Source organism: Rattus norvegicus, chromosome 5 (assembly GCF_036323735.1).
Source record: "Rattus norvegicus strain BN/NHsdMcwi chromosome 5, GRCr8, whole genome shotgun sequence".
Lineage (NCBI taxonomy): Eukaryota > Metazoa > Chordata > Mammalia > Rodentia > Muridae > Rattus > Rattus norvegicus.
Window position 1 is genome coordinate 139,275,379 of NC_086023.1, and position 15,014 is coordinate 139,290,392.

A 15,014-nucleotide genomic window follows, 5' to 3' on the forward strand; every position below is an offset into this window, starting at 1 on the left:
GAGTGCAGGGAACTCCTATGCTTTGCCTTCTCTTCCTTCTCCACCATATTCCCAGAGCCTCTCAGACTCCTGGTAGCCATCTCTGCTACATCTTTCCTCTAAGCCTTCCCTTACCCTGAGATGCCTTCCCTTGCAGCTTCCTATTGAATGAGCCTAGGGCCAAGGGCTGCTTTTCCTGGAACCCTCCAGTTCTGGTTTGGGTTCTATACCCGTGATAAAGACCACTACTAAAAGCAACTTGGGAGAGGAAACGGATTATTTGGTTCACACTTTCACAACATTGCCCATCTGAGGGAGGTCAGAGCAGCAACATGGAGACGGAACTGAAGTAGAGGCTGTGGAGGAACACTGCTTTGGGGACTTGCTCTTCTTGGTCTGCTTTCTTTATGCCACCTCGGACCACCTCGGGGTAGCACCTCCCACATCAATCATTAATCATGAAAATGCCCACACAGACTTTGCCTACAGGCCAATCTGATGGAGACAATTCCGCAACTGAGATTCCGTCTTCCGAGATAAGTGTAGATTTGTTTCAAGTTGATAAAAATCAACCAGTTCTTCCCCTAACACCTGACCCTCTGGCTAGAGCACAGCCATCGAAATCGTGTGACCTTGGAGAAGTAACTCTATCTCCTTGTACTTCAGTTTCCGCGAGCTAAAACCTCACGTTCCTGAAACGCAATTGTGTGTGGAGTGGGGGTGCATCACTGGAAGAACCCAGGGTCACCATACCTAGCACACTAAGGTTCAAAGCCCACGCGGGGCAAAAGAGAAGGGCTGCTTTCTTTAGTGCTGTTGTACCCTTTTGGGGCACACTCATTTTCTCCTCAGAGTATTTCTCCTCCCGCCTGCGCACTGGAAAGAGAAAAGGTGCGAAGGAACTCTTTTTAAGGTCACTCACAGTCGGCCACTAGCCGGGTGGGGGCTGAGGGCCGACGGGATTCGAACTTGGGACCTCAAAGGACGTCACTCGCTTGTGTGGGAGACGCGAGCAATACTGTGGGTCCGGCGCTTAGGGTTGGCGGTCGCGAGGCGGCGGGAAGACGCGAGGGGGGTCGCCCCTTCCCGCCGCCCCGCGCGCGCCAGAGCCCAACCGCCGCGGTGCGCGCCACCTCGCGGCAGGAGTCTCTGACGGGCGGGGCTGGGCAGCTCTCGCCCCCTCCCCCCGCCCCTCGGCCGCCACCTCGGTGGAGCCCCCCGCCGCCCGCCGCCCGCCGCCCGCCGCCGCCGCCTCAGCCAAGCCGCTCTCCTTAGCCGCCGCCCGCCCCTGCCGGCGTCCTCGCTCGCTCCCTGCGCAGCGGAAACATGGCGGCTAGAAGGGAGTGAGTGAGCCGCCCGCGCCCCGCGCAGCTGTCGCCCTCAGGTAAGCGCCTCGCTGCCGCCGCCAGCGGGGCCGGTTTCCTGAGGGGCCCGCCCTAGGGTAACGGGCCGGAGCGAGTCCCCGCCCGGTGACCCCGGGGTCTGTGTCCGCGGCCCTCGGCCGCCGTGTCAACCCGGCCCGAACCCCGGCGGCCTGCGTCGCATCCACTCGGGCCCAGTGTCCGGCGGCGGCCTGACGCGCCCGAGTCGGCCGGGGGCGCGGCGCGCGAGTCCCCGCTCAGGGCCCCTTCGGAGCGGGCAGCAGGGCTTGGGGCGGAACCGCGAAGCCTGGCTCGGGCCCAGTGCGGAGGCTCTTTCGGGCTGGGGGGACGCGTCGCCAGCGAGATTCTCCTGGGTCCCAGCAGCGGAGGACCGGGGGTCGTGGGCGCCGTGGGCTTGGAGCTGTCTGCCGGCGTCCCGCGGCTGGGGGGAATTCACGTGTGCCACCTGCCTGGAACCCGGCCAGCACCCGGCCGCTACAGCAGGTTTCGAACCTCAGTTGGGGACGGAGGGCAACCTTGGAGCACAGCAGGGAAAGGGGTTCCCAGGTAGATGGGTGACCCCCCACCCCCCAAATCTCCAGAAGCGAAGGGAACCGAGAGACATCCAGTTTACTCTACTCTCATCCTATTCGGAATGAAAGTATCTTGAAAAATCCCAAATAATATCCCAGTAATTTGGCGAACCTTTTAGGACGGCTCTTCGTTCTAATACCGTTCCAAAGTAACCCAGTCCGATCCTGGATGGATTTGGTTATAGGTAGAAAGAAAGAAACGGCTGTCTCCCGTCTTTCTGCTTCGTTTCCCTCGTGGGCAGCTGTTCGGAGTGAAGATAGTAATCGTGTCCCCTGAGTCTTATTTTGGCTAACTCCCAATTCCTTTAGTCTTTCTCTTTACTCTGGTCTTTGACCCGCTCCTTTGATGAGCACTAGTGTGCCCATATTGCCCCCACAGAAGAGGCTATTCTGAACAGAGTGACCAAACTCTATCGTTTCCGAGGGAAGAGCTTTGACCCTAAACGGCTGACCTTAAATAAAAAGTGCTCTCTCTTCCTCATTTTCGTACTGCGTTGAATTAGGGGGTGGGGGTGGGGAGCGGTGAGGGAAAGCTGTCTAGTAGCATGTGTTCACCCAAGTTGAAAGAGATCATCCTGTTTTGTGGTTTCTCGTCCTTTGAAAAATTGAACACTTCATCAAGTGAGGGAATGTATATCAGAAGGTTGTACAGTGTAATATATCATGCAAATAAAAGAGCTTATTATTTTTGCTCTAAAAAGGACTGAGACCTAGATTGGTGCCAAACTGCAATTTAATATTTGTTTGGAGAGAGAACTGCTTTATTACAATGAACTCTGCTTTTTTTCCCTGCCAACAGAAGGCCTCAACTTGTGAAAAACAACACTTTTTGTTGCTCATTAAAAAGCATTCTTTTTTTTTTTTTGGTAGTTTAATTTCTTTTAAGTCACTTAGCCTTGGTGGTACATAGGGTCACAGTACTTAAAAGGATCTTTTATCGGTTTCTTAGACCCTTGCCTAAGCGTCCCTGCAAAGAAGTAATTTCTTAAGCCCATTAGAGAAGTGATGGCCTTGTAGATAAAATGCTAAACTCTGTGTCTGGGACCTTGTTCAAGATCTAGGGAAGTTTCACTGTTTTTATAGCTAAGGCCAACGCATACCAGCAGTCGGAACTGTGTTTATCTTTGCCCTATGTCTTTGTTTCTTGAATAGTTAGTGGTTTTAAAGTTTGTAGCATATATGTAAAAAAATTTTTTAAAGGTATTTATTTTTAATTGTGTGTGTGTGTGTGTGTGTGTGTGTGTGTGTGTGTGCACTTGAGTGTAGTTACCCCTGGAGGCCAGTGGAATACGCCCTACAGCTGGAGTTACAGGCAGTTGTAAGGTAACAGTTGGGTGCTAAGAGCTGAGCTTGGTTCCTCTGGAGGAGAGATACATGATCTTAAACACTGAGCTATCTCTTCAGCCCCACGAATGTCAGATTTTAATTTCTGGTGTGTTTGTACAAATGTTTCACTTTTGTGTAACTTGTTAAAAGCTTTCTGTGGTACCATTCTGTATAGAACTATATAGGTACAGAAGTCTCTGAACCCTCCAGTGTAAGAATTCAAACCTGGGAAAACATTGGCATGAACATGAGAATGAAATTTAAACTTGTTGTATTGTACCTTTATACTTATATACTACCATGTGTTAGATATTGTGTTATATATGGTGCTAAGCTGCACACATTTCTTTGGACACAGAGAAGTGAGACATTTCTAATCATTGTGGAGCTGGATCAATGTGGCATGTACACAGGTTATCGCAATAAAAGTTAGATACTGCACATAAAGTGCTCTGGTTGCCTAAGTAAGGGTTTTTGAACAAGCCAGGCTTTGAGGGAAGGCTTTGGGAGGGATGAGCCCAGGCTACCGTGATAAGGGGGCCAAGAGGAGTTGAATATGCCTTAGAGAAAATAGAACAAATGAAAGTGTGAGAAAAGGAGCCGCCCCCACAAAACCCACAGCATTTGTGACTGCCAGTAATGGGACAGTAAAGATAAAATGTAAATTATGATGCTCCAGTCAGGCAGAGGTTGTGTTATGGTGGGCATTATATATATGTAAACAAATGTGAAATTAATTCAGTGGGGGATGTTCTTTAATCACTGAAAGGCTTACTAAAAAAACATAGATATGATTGATGTAACATTAAAAATGGTCACAGAGATGAAAAAGAAATGAATTTGAGAAAGCTTATGAGGTCTTATGTTTATGAGGGAATAATTCCTGTTGTACTCAGGACCTTAGGCTTGGATGAGCATGGGAGGATGGTGTTGTTAATTGAAACAGGAAACACTTGAAGATGGGTTTATTTTATTTCTTATTTTTAGATTTAGGAATTTTTTGAGTTAGACCAGGGGACAAATATAGTGGAAGTAATGTGGAAGAAAACAGGTTGTGGTCAGAACATAAAATATTAGTTTACTATTATAAATAATGAAGTTGTCTGATGTGGAACTGTTCTAGGTGACAACTAGATGTGTATGTAGACATGTGTGTGCGGGGTTGGCTAACTAAAACAACAGAAGCGAAGGTCATGGAAGTGAAGTATGACGGCGCTGTGAGGATAGCAGAGTGATTTAGGATGACGGGATGAGGAAAAGAGGAGGAGTGCGACCCAGGTGCAACAAAGATAAAGGAGTAATTGAGGTGGTAGATGACACAGGAGGCAGTGGGGCAGAGAGTGGTACTGCCAGATGGCACAGACCTCAGAGGGGGACTTTCAAATGCAGGAGTGGGTAAGTCAGGGTTCTTACCTCTTCCCTCTTATAGGCAGGGTTCTGATCTCTTCAGTTTTATTCAGGACTCACATCAATTATTGTTTGCACCAAAGAGTCATTTTTGAGTCTTGACAATAAGGGCAAATACCATATATTGAATCTTTTCTGCCCATATATAACGACAAAGGGATTTTCCTCTGATGCTTATAGGTAGTAAGTAGGGAAACAATTAGATAAAGCAGTGAGTCTAACCTGTGGTTTAGAAAGAGCCTAGGTTTGGATTTAGAAACACCAGGGTTTACATCTAGGCTCTGTTACTTTCCAGCCTTGTGACTGTAAATACCCTGATAAATATAAAATAAATAAATAAAATAAATTCTTATTCCATAGAATTTCACAACGTTTACATAAAACCACAAGAGGCACTAGAAAAGCAATTGGCTCTTTATATAAGTAAAGTAAATGTTAATTTTCTTGTCTCTACTTTTAATGGGCTTATACTCTGCCTACAGAAATGAAGCCCCCCCCAAACACACACACACTTACCAAATTATTAGGCAGAATACAGCAACTGCTCTTTGACCTAAGGGAAGCGAAGGCACAGCAGGGAAGAGCAATCACTTTCAACATTTGGAAATAAGTTTAGTCTTCACATCCAAGATATCTCAGCAGATTAAGTAATAATTATGCCTAGCTACCAAGTGTACTCTATCAAGTATAGAGTATTTTGCTCAAATTATTAGCTTTGACACAAATTCGGGTACTGTGTAGCTAGAGAAATGGACTTGAGCTGTTCTGTGAGAGCCTCGACACTATCACATTTGGGATTGGTTGCAGATATATCAATAATAGTAGGTTGTACCCCAGTTTACCATGTGCTTGTTTATACACATTAATTTAAGTTCAGATTTTTGTTTGAAGTAAATAGATTCCTCTTTGAAAATAAGTCCCTCTGTAGGCCAATCTCAGATTAACAAAGTAACCGTTATGGTTTGTTTTGAAGCTCTAGTTTAATCCTTGCAAGGATCTTATTTGGGAGATAGGCTCAGTCAAATTCTGTATTTTATCAGGAAAAGATCCTCTTTCCCACCATACTAACTTAGAGTTAAGATGAAGCCTAGCTCTCTCAGTGTTGCTGAATGTTAACTGCATGGAGAGCAGTCACTTTGATTCTCAGACACTCCACATCTTTATAAAATGAGGGAAGGGATAGCTGTAAGGTTGAAGAACATTTGAGTAAGTTCTTGGTAGTTATTGGTCACACAAGACACTGGATATTGGGTTCCTTTTTCCTTATCTGAAATTGATACCTTGGTCAAAGTTTTAATGCTACCTCTAGCTATCAAGGACCTTGTACAGCTAGTGTCCAGTTTGGCTTGGAGGTGCTACAGGTCACAGTAGAGAGGTGGAAGCTGTGGGGAAGGGCAGACAATTTTAGCTGCAGAATATTGACAGATGTTGTGTACATCTTTTAAATCTGAAGTCTGTACTAATCCTAATAATGAGATGCCAGGCATTGTCAACAGGATTTTCTGATCAGAAACTGAAGTGCAGTTGGAGAAAACGGTGTGCCCAATTGTGAACAGCTAGGAAGTATCAGGGTGACTCCTCAAAACCAGGACTTACTACACCCTGCTTTGTTCAGCGTGGCTCACTGCCTCTTTTGACCTCTTTCTAAAAACTTGGTATTATTGAACCGCATGGTTGTTCTCCTGATAATCATCATGAATTAATTTTCCTAATTTTTGATGCTTATAAGTGCTGCTGTATTATTTACCCTTGTTATTGATTCTAAGTATTATTCACTTTTTAAAACAGAAGCATATACATGTATTTTCATTTTATCTGCAGTGGGCTTTGTTGCTTGACTTATAGCCACATTCCCAGAAACTTTCTTAGAGTGTTTTATTAGAGTTGCTTTACTCTGTCCTTACTGTACTAGACAGTTTTATGCTCGCTTGACACAACCTAGAGAAAGTCATTTGGGAAGAGGGAACCTCGGTGGAGAAAGTGCTCCCACCAGATTGGCCTGTGAGCAAGCTGATGTTGCATTTTCTTGATTGATGAGCAGTGCCACCCCTGGGTGGGTGGACCTGAGTGGTAAAAGACAGCAGGCTGAACAAACCATAGTGAACAGGCCAACAAGCAGCACCCTCCGTGGCTTTCCATCAGTTCCTGCCTCCAGGTTCCTGCCCTGACTTCCTTTGATAATGGCCCATGATAAGGAAGTGTAGGATGAACTAAACCCTGCCATCCCCAAGTTGCTTTTGATCAGCATATTATCACAGCAGTTGAAATCCTAAGACACACAACCATTGCTCTGGGGCACTCTAACATGGTGGAAATGAGACTGTTTTAACCACTGTGCCCTGTGAAGTATGAGAGAAAACAGAGAGGTCAGTATATTCATTGATAACAAATAATTTAGAGGTTTAGACTTCCAATTCTGATTTTGTAGTATTCCACTGTGCCAGAAAGTTTCCAAATCACATTACATTTGCTTCTTCAAAAATAAAGCAAATTCCAGATCAACCAGGGTTATGTAGAAAATCTCATCCCCCAAAATAAAGTAAAATAAAAAAATTAGGAGTATAAACACTTACATAAAGGCTCATAATACCAAAGTAAGAGAATATGTATTTGAGGTTAGACAAGTTGTTGCTGTTGTTTGCATTTTTACAGACTTTGATTTGTTCATCAGTTCAACAAATATTTATTTGTGTCTAATCAATGTTTGTGTCCAGACTCTGCTATGATCTATTCCCTGTGTCTCAGTCATGGTTACTATTGCTGTGATGAAATGGCATGACCTAATGCAATGTGACGATTATTTTACTCACAGTTCCACATAACAGGAAGTCATCAAAAGCATTGAGGGCAGCGACTCACACCAGTCAGAACAGGGAAGCAGGGACCATAGAGGGGTGCTGCTGACTGGTTTGCTTAACCTGCCTTTTTTTTTTTTTCTTTTTTTTTCTTTTTTTTTAAGAACTCAGGACTACCAGCCTTGGAGTAGTACCACTCACAAAATAAACTGTGTCCTCCTCCATTGATCACTAATTTAAAAAATGCCTTACAGCTGGATCTTAAGGATCCTCTCTGCTAACTCTAGCTTGTGTCAAATTGACATAAAACTAGTAGTATACTATGATAAAGATGGATACTGTAAAAAAATTAAAAGATAAGTCATAGAGTTGAAAAAATATTTGTGGTACACCTAATAGCCAATATTAATACAATAATAAAAATCCCTTTAAGTGAATTAAACCAGACAAATCATTAGACAGATAAGACAGACAAAATGTTTATTAACCATTCGGACAAATTAAATTCTTACAAGATGTCATTTTATACCTATCAAATTGGCAAAAACAAAGCCTTGCAATATCAAAAGTTAGTGGAGATGAAGAGCTAAAGAGCTCTTGGGTACTGTTAGTAAGACTAGTAATTACACAACCACAGCAGAAAAAACAATTTGGCTATACCTGTTGACAGTAAACTGTTACACCCATAAGGCCTCACCAGCATGGCTACCTAAACATGAGTTAAACAAGGGCAACAAGAGACATGCTAAAGTGGCCAGAGGGGTAAGATGGGAAATGAAAGAGTGGGGAAATCCCAAAGACCTCCACCCTACTCAGAGAACTACAGACAATTAAGGAATGCTGAGAATGGAGAAATAGTCTTTCCCAAGGAAGAGGACATCAATTGGCTATCCAATACCGACTGGTTAGCCCTGAAAACATACATATGTGTAACATACAGATTGAGCAGTTGTGTTTATGTGTACATATACATATATGTATGTAGCAAGAATTAATGGAGAATGGATAAGAATTTGAAAGGGAATAAGGAAGGGTAAGTGAGAGGAAAGGGGAAATAATGCAATATTATAACCTCAAAAAATAAATAATTAAAAAAAGAAACATACAAAAATATTCACACATGATTATAACAAAATAATACGACTAAGATCGGGCATGGTGGCACATGCCTTTAATCCTAGCACACAGGAGGCAGAGAGGTAAGTGGATTTCTGTGAGTTTGAGGCCAGCCTGGTCTACATATTGAGCTCCATGACAGCCAGGGCTACAAAGAGAGATCCTGTCTCAAAAAAACAAAGAAAAAACCAACCAACAAAAAAACTGGTTCAAATATCTTTTAACAAAAGGATGAAAATACTGACACTTTACCTAATATAATGACATATGATATTGAAAATGAACTTGTAAATCTCACAAACATTTGACTACAGAGTAAATTTCAAAAAATAGGTATATAAAGCTTAAATTGGATTTCAACTGTGTAGTGAATATATGTATCCACTATACTTAAAAATATGGTCTCACCAGTTGTGTTTTAAATATCAATATAGAGTCCTTTTTATGAGTGTAGTATGGGAAGAAGATAGCAGAAGTATAAAGAGATATAATTAAGTTGAATCATGTAAAATTTCTGGTTTTGTAGGTCTGAAATAGCCTAATACATGGTGTATTAAATTACCTAAACTCCTTGAATCTAGCATAACAAGTGTTTTGGTTGGAATACATTAAAATTACTATCAGAACACAAAGGTGAGAAGAGCAGTCTGCCAAGGCAGAAGAGGAAGAGACCTTTGGTAGCCTCTGTAGTGAGAATGGCATATAAACTCTGAGGAAGAGATGATGAAAAAACAGCTTTCCATAGGAAGAGATAAAGACCCCTTTGAATGGAATAGTGTCAGCCAAAGAAATGCCTTGGAAGAAGGGATTAAGAGGAAGAACAGTACAGCATCGTTTATCTGTATAGCACCAAACAACATAGAACTTAAACAGACTGCTCAAAGTCACGAGGTTGGCTAATTGTAAAACTAAGATTTGAACTCTGGCAGCCTGGGACCAGAGTCTATGTATATAATCAATAAACATATAAACAAATTTGGTAAGAAATAGTGTTTTGAGTAATATTGTTATTGTGTGTCAAGGAGGCAACAATAAGTTAAAAAAGAATAGTCATAGTATGAAAAACAAAAGTAGTCAAAACAAAGATTAAAAAAAAACCAGCATTCACTTAAAGTCATTTGCTTTAAATACAAGACACCAAGACAATAGAGGAACAGGTCTCAGAATACTAATTATTCAACCTACTACCTATTCTCTGGGCTGGTGATTATAACCCCATTAGTTTGAGAAGATGATAGAGTAAGATATAACTCAAAAGAGCTTGGTGTATCAACATGAAGAAAGGAATTTTATCCTTTGAAGACTATAATCGTAGTTTCTCTTAGCTAATCGGGATTGATATTGACAATTTTGTTTACTCTGTATCTGCTGATTTTTAACAAAAATAGAACTTATCCTTATGATTTTAGTGGATTTCAAGACAAAGTAAAGGGCTTCTGGATACTCTAAAGAAACACTTAAACACTTTACAACTGAGAGGATGGAAGAGAACTTTTAAGTAGAATTTAACAATCTGGAAATTGGGGTCAGGAGAAATGGTTCAGTGACTAAGAGTGGGTTTTGCTCTTACAGAGGATCTGAATTCAGTTCCCATCACCTACACACCTACACTGGGTAGATCATAACCTTCTGTAACTTCAGCTCTAGGGGGTTCCATTGCCTTTGATTTCTGAGGGCACCTGCACTTGTGTGCACACCCCCCCCCCAATCCCACAGATACGTCTAATTAAAAAAAAAGAAAAAGAAAAACCTCAACAATCTGGACATAGTTGTATAACTTGGTGGTTAGAAAGTCCCTCTTCAATCCTAGTCTTCCATTTGCTGGTTTTGTGATTTAGGCAAGGACATTGCAATAGTGATATCTAAGATCTCTTCTAACTCAAGTTCTGGAACTGCTAGATGTTCAGTGACAAAACTTGAGGTCCACTGAAAGAAATAGCTTGGCAAAGGCATGAAAGCTGGAATCTAGCTAGCTCTATTGACTCTTGGCTCACATATCATCAGGTATTTGATTAGCTGCTGTATATCAGGCATGAACTAGTTATATGAGGTAGGGGAGGGGGAAGCATGGGAAATTGCTTCAGAGTTTATCCAGTGTATCAAGGTGGCAACCAGATCTTCTTTATGTGTGTTTATACATATCTTGTCTTATTCTAGAATGTAGCTATATATACCTTTTCCACATAAGGTATTAAACTAAGCAGGAGGGTAACCTTTCTTGAGTAGCTTGGGTATTTTCTAGATACACTGAAACATTAAAACATTTTTGATAACTGCATATAAGTATTATTAATTCTATTTGATATGTTAAAAATAGATGGTGGGACTCAAATATTTGGCCACAATTAAGTAATGCATGTTAGGACACAGTTCCAAACACAGGCCAGCCTAACTTAATGGCATTGCCTTTTCTATTTACTGTGTACACTGTCCCAGGAGTTTCCTATAATTTTAGGACTTTATAAGTTGATTTATGACAGTTAACACATATGTTTACTGAGTATATTTTATTTCATCAAACAGTATAGGCAAACTAGAATCCTGATGCTATAGTTTGAGTCTTAAGTGTCCCTGTAAAAGGCCCATTTGTTAAAGACTTGGTCCCCAGGTTGGTGCTTTTAGATGCTATTGAACCCTTTAAAATATGGGCCTAACAGGAGGTCTCCGGGCTATTAGGGGATGCTCTCAAAAGCAACGTTGGGACATCAGTATCTTCTTTCATTTTTTCCCTGCTTTCTACCAATAGTTAGACAGCTTTGCACTGCTACAATGCTGATCTGCCACAGGCCCAGAATGACAGGGCCAATTGAATATGGGTTGAATTCTCTAAACTTGAGCCAAAATAAATGTTTTCTCTTCATTAGTAGGTTGTCCCAGGTATTTGTTAGACTGACAGAAAATTCATTAGTATCTAAGTAGAAGAATGAAATGCTTCAGTAAATCAATCAAGATCCTTACTGCACGTGGTGGTGCCCATGCAGGTGATATGCATGCGTATGGCGGCCAGAGGAAAACCTCAGGAATACTGCCCACCTTATTTCTGAGACAGGTTTTCATTGATCTGGACCTCCCATGTTAGGCTAGACTGCTGGCACCCTGTGGATCCTCATCTGGTCTTAGCCTTCCAGTGTTAAGGTTACAAGTTCATATTACCATATCTGGTCTTTTTTTTTTTTTTTTTCTTTAAATTGGGTTCTGGGGACTACAGCATGCTTCATGGCAAGCATTCTACCAATAAAGTCATTTCCTCAGCCTGGGGTTGATTTTGAATTTGAGAAAATGTATTTTCCTTTTTTTTTAAAGAGTTAATGCCCATGTTTTAATAAGCTCCAAAATTTCTATACTCTCGCAACCTTTGGTTTGCATCTGCTTTCCCAGCTCAGCCAGTCTCTTACAAACTCTCTAATGACACAAAGAAGGATGAGATGGTTTTTTTCCTTGCTGACTTTATTACCAGTACCCTGGCTGGGGTTCTTTTGGTCTACTAGGTTAGAAACAGTAGTTAGGCAAAACAAAGCCCAAGGGCTAGGCTTTGGCATGGTGCCAGTTAGCATTTGACCCCAGAAGCCATGGCAGTAGGCAGGTGGAGAAGCAGCAGACAGAAAGTACCTTCTAGTGTTACAGTTTTCCTGCAGGCTTCAGGAAGCCAGGCCCTTAGCGCTACAGTATTCCAGCTCCCTCATTGGCCTGAAAAATTGAGATTCCCTAGCCCTTGGCAGTTGTCAATTTTACAGCTCCTGGTCTTGAGTGTCTGAGACCTCTGGTGTGTTCCTAAGAGCTTGTCAGCTCTCAGGAACTCTTCAAGTGATAGGGGGCTGCAGCTTCTCTTCTCAGGTTCCTTATAGTCTTCAGTTCTTTGTCAGACTCAGCTCTCTGTTCTCTTCCTACTTCTGCCATTCTCCTTGTTTCTGCCCTAGATGGCCTCTTGAATTGTTCAGTTCCCTCTTACTACTATGACCTCTTTTCCTAGTTGCTACTGTTCAAGAGGTGACCACTGATGCGTTTCTTTTTTTTTCTTTCTTTTCTTTTTTTCCGGAGCTGGAGACCAAACCCAGGGCCTTGCGCTTGCTAGGCAAGCGCTCTACCACTGAGCTAAATCCCCAACCCCCACTGATGCTCTTCAACCACTATTGTTGCCATCGCTGAGTGTGCTGCATTTGACCACCCGTCTTGTGTATATACAGACAGATCTGCTTCTGCAGCTCTGAGTCCTGGCTGCTCCTCTGTCTGCCTTTCTGCTGTCTTGCTGTCACTGCTATTTTCTCTGCTGCTTCTCTCTTTCTGATACTAGCTCAGTTCCCAACACTAGAAGTAGACAAGAAAAGACCACCCAAGAAGCTTTTACTTGTGCCTAATTTTGCAATGGCAGAGGAGTTGTCTCTCAGCCAAATAACCAAACTCCTTGCTCATAGAGCCAGAAAATGGGTGTTTGCACCAATCATAGCAAACCTGTCATTCAGATGAAGGTTTGTTTTGCACCAATTGCATCAATGTCTTTTTAGTACCTGCCACAGTAGTCCCACCAGGAAAAATGCTCCTTTTACCTTTGTTGGGAATGGTTACAGGGTCATCTGGAGTGTACTGAGGCTTGTAATAGCAAAAAGACAGGTACAAACTGTTGCAAACAGTCCTGGCTAAGGCTGTACCTTCAGGAGCCAGAGCAATCGGCTTTAGTCATTATGAAGTTCTTTCAAAGTATCTATGGAGTGTTGGAAACAGCTAGTGTTCCTTTAAGAGTCCTCTTTCAAACACTCCTCCATTGTTGGTGGGATTGCAGACTGGTAAAACCATTCTGGAAATCAGTCTGGAGGTTCCTCAGAAAATTGGACATTGAATTGCCTGAGGATCCAGCTATACCTCTCTTGGGCATATACCCAAAAGATGCCTCAACATATAAAAGAGACACGTGCTCCACTATGTTCATCGCAGCCTTATTTATAATAGCCAGAAACTGGAAAGAACCCAGATGCCCTTCAACAGAGGAATGGATACAGAAAATGTGGTACATCTACACAATGGAATATTACTCAGCTATCAAAAACAACGAGTTTATGAAATTCGTAGGCAAATGGTTGGAACTGGAAAATATCATCCTGAGTGAGCTAACCCAGTCACAGAAAGACATACATGGTATGCACTCATTGATAAGTGGCTATTAGCCCAAATGCTTGAATTACCCTAGATCCCTAGAACAAACGAAACTCAAGACGGATGATCAAAATGGGAATGCTTCACTCCTTCTTTAAATGAGGAAAAAGAATACCCTTGGCAGGGAAGGGAGAGGCAAAGATTAAAACAGAGACTGAAGGAACACCCATTCAGAGCCTGCCCCACATGTGGCCCATACATATACAGCCACCCAATTAGACAAGATGGATGAAGCAAAGAAGTGCAGACCGACAGGAGCCGGATGTAGATCGCTCCTGAGAGACACAGCCAGAATACAGCAAATACAGAGGCGAATGCCAGCAGCAAACCACTGAACTGGTCCCCTATTGAAGGAATCAGAGAAAGAACTGGAAGAGCTTGAAGGGGCTCGAGACCCCAAAAGTACAACAATGCCAAGCAACCAGAGCTTCCAGGGACTAAGCCACTACCTAAAGACTATACATGGACTGACCCTGGACTCTGACCCCATAGGTAGCAATGAATATCCTAGTAAGAGCACCAGTGGAAGGGGAAGCCCTGGGTCCTGCTAAGACTGAACCCCCAGTGAACTAGTCTATGGGGGGAGGGTGGCAATGGGGGGAGGGTTGGGAGGGGAACACCCATAAGGAAGGGGAGGGGGGAGGGGGATGTTTGCCCGGAAACCGGGAAAGGGAATAACACTCGAAATGTATATAAGAAATACTCAAGTTAATTAAAAAAAAAAAAAAAGGAGAGGGGGGTACAGGAGAGGTGGTAAAGTATATAACATCTGAAATGTAAATACATAACATATCCAAGTAAAATAAAATTTAAAAAAATACAAAAACCTTAACAAAACAAAAATTTTCCTCTTAATAAATGTAAAATGCCAAATTAAAAAAAAAAAAAAGAGTCCTCTTTCAGCAGCCGAAGAAGCAAGAGAGAATTTAACTATAGGGTCACATTGCCCCACCCTTAATATCTTTGTTCATTTACAGTAAAGTGAACATCCATTGGGTATGCTTACAAGATCCTTTTTTAAAATTAATTTTATGTGCGTGGATGTTTCATCTGTGTGTATGTATGTATGTCTGTACCACTTGTGTGCTTGATACCTGCAGATACCAAAGGCATTGGATCCCTTGGAACTAGAGTAGTAGTCCATATGGTTTCTGCGAACTGAACTCCGGTCATCTGGAAAAGCAATTGGTATTCTTAACCACCGGACTTTAGCCCCTGCAGTAAAATCAGAAAGAACTTACCAACACTGATTGTGACTTTAGTAGATATTTTTATGTGTATACCTGTTT

At 42.5% G+C, this 15,014-nt stretch overlaps 1 protein-coding gene across 5 annotated transcripts in view; it reads left to right on the plus strand.

Annotated features, from left to right (window-relative positions):
• The first annotated feature begins 973 nt into the window (after positions 1-973).
• The window catches only part of Scmh1 (Scm polycomb group protein homolog 1), a 124,767-nt gene continuing 110,726 nt past the window's right edge, over positions 974-15,014 (plus strand). Inside the window, exon 1 of one of the 5 annotated variants that reach the window (XM_039110303.2) lies at positions 974-1,363. The gene's annotated coding sequence lies outside the window, so the exon portion shown is untranslated. The remainder of the gene's footprint in view (positions 1,364-15,014) is intronic. The other 4 variants (XM_039110305.2, XM_039110302.2, XM_039110300.2 and 1 more) reach the window with 4 other exon arrangements.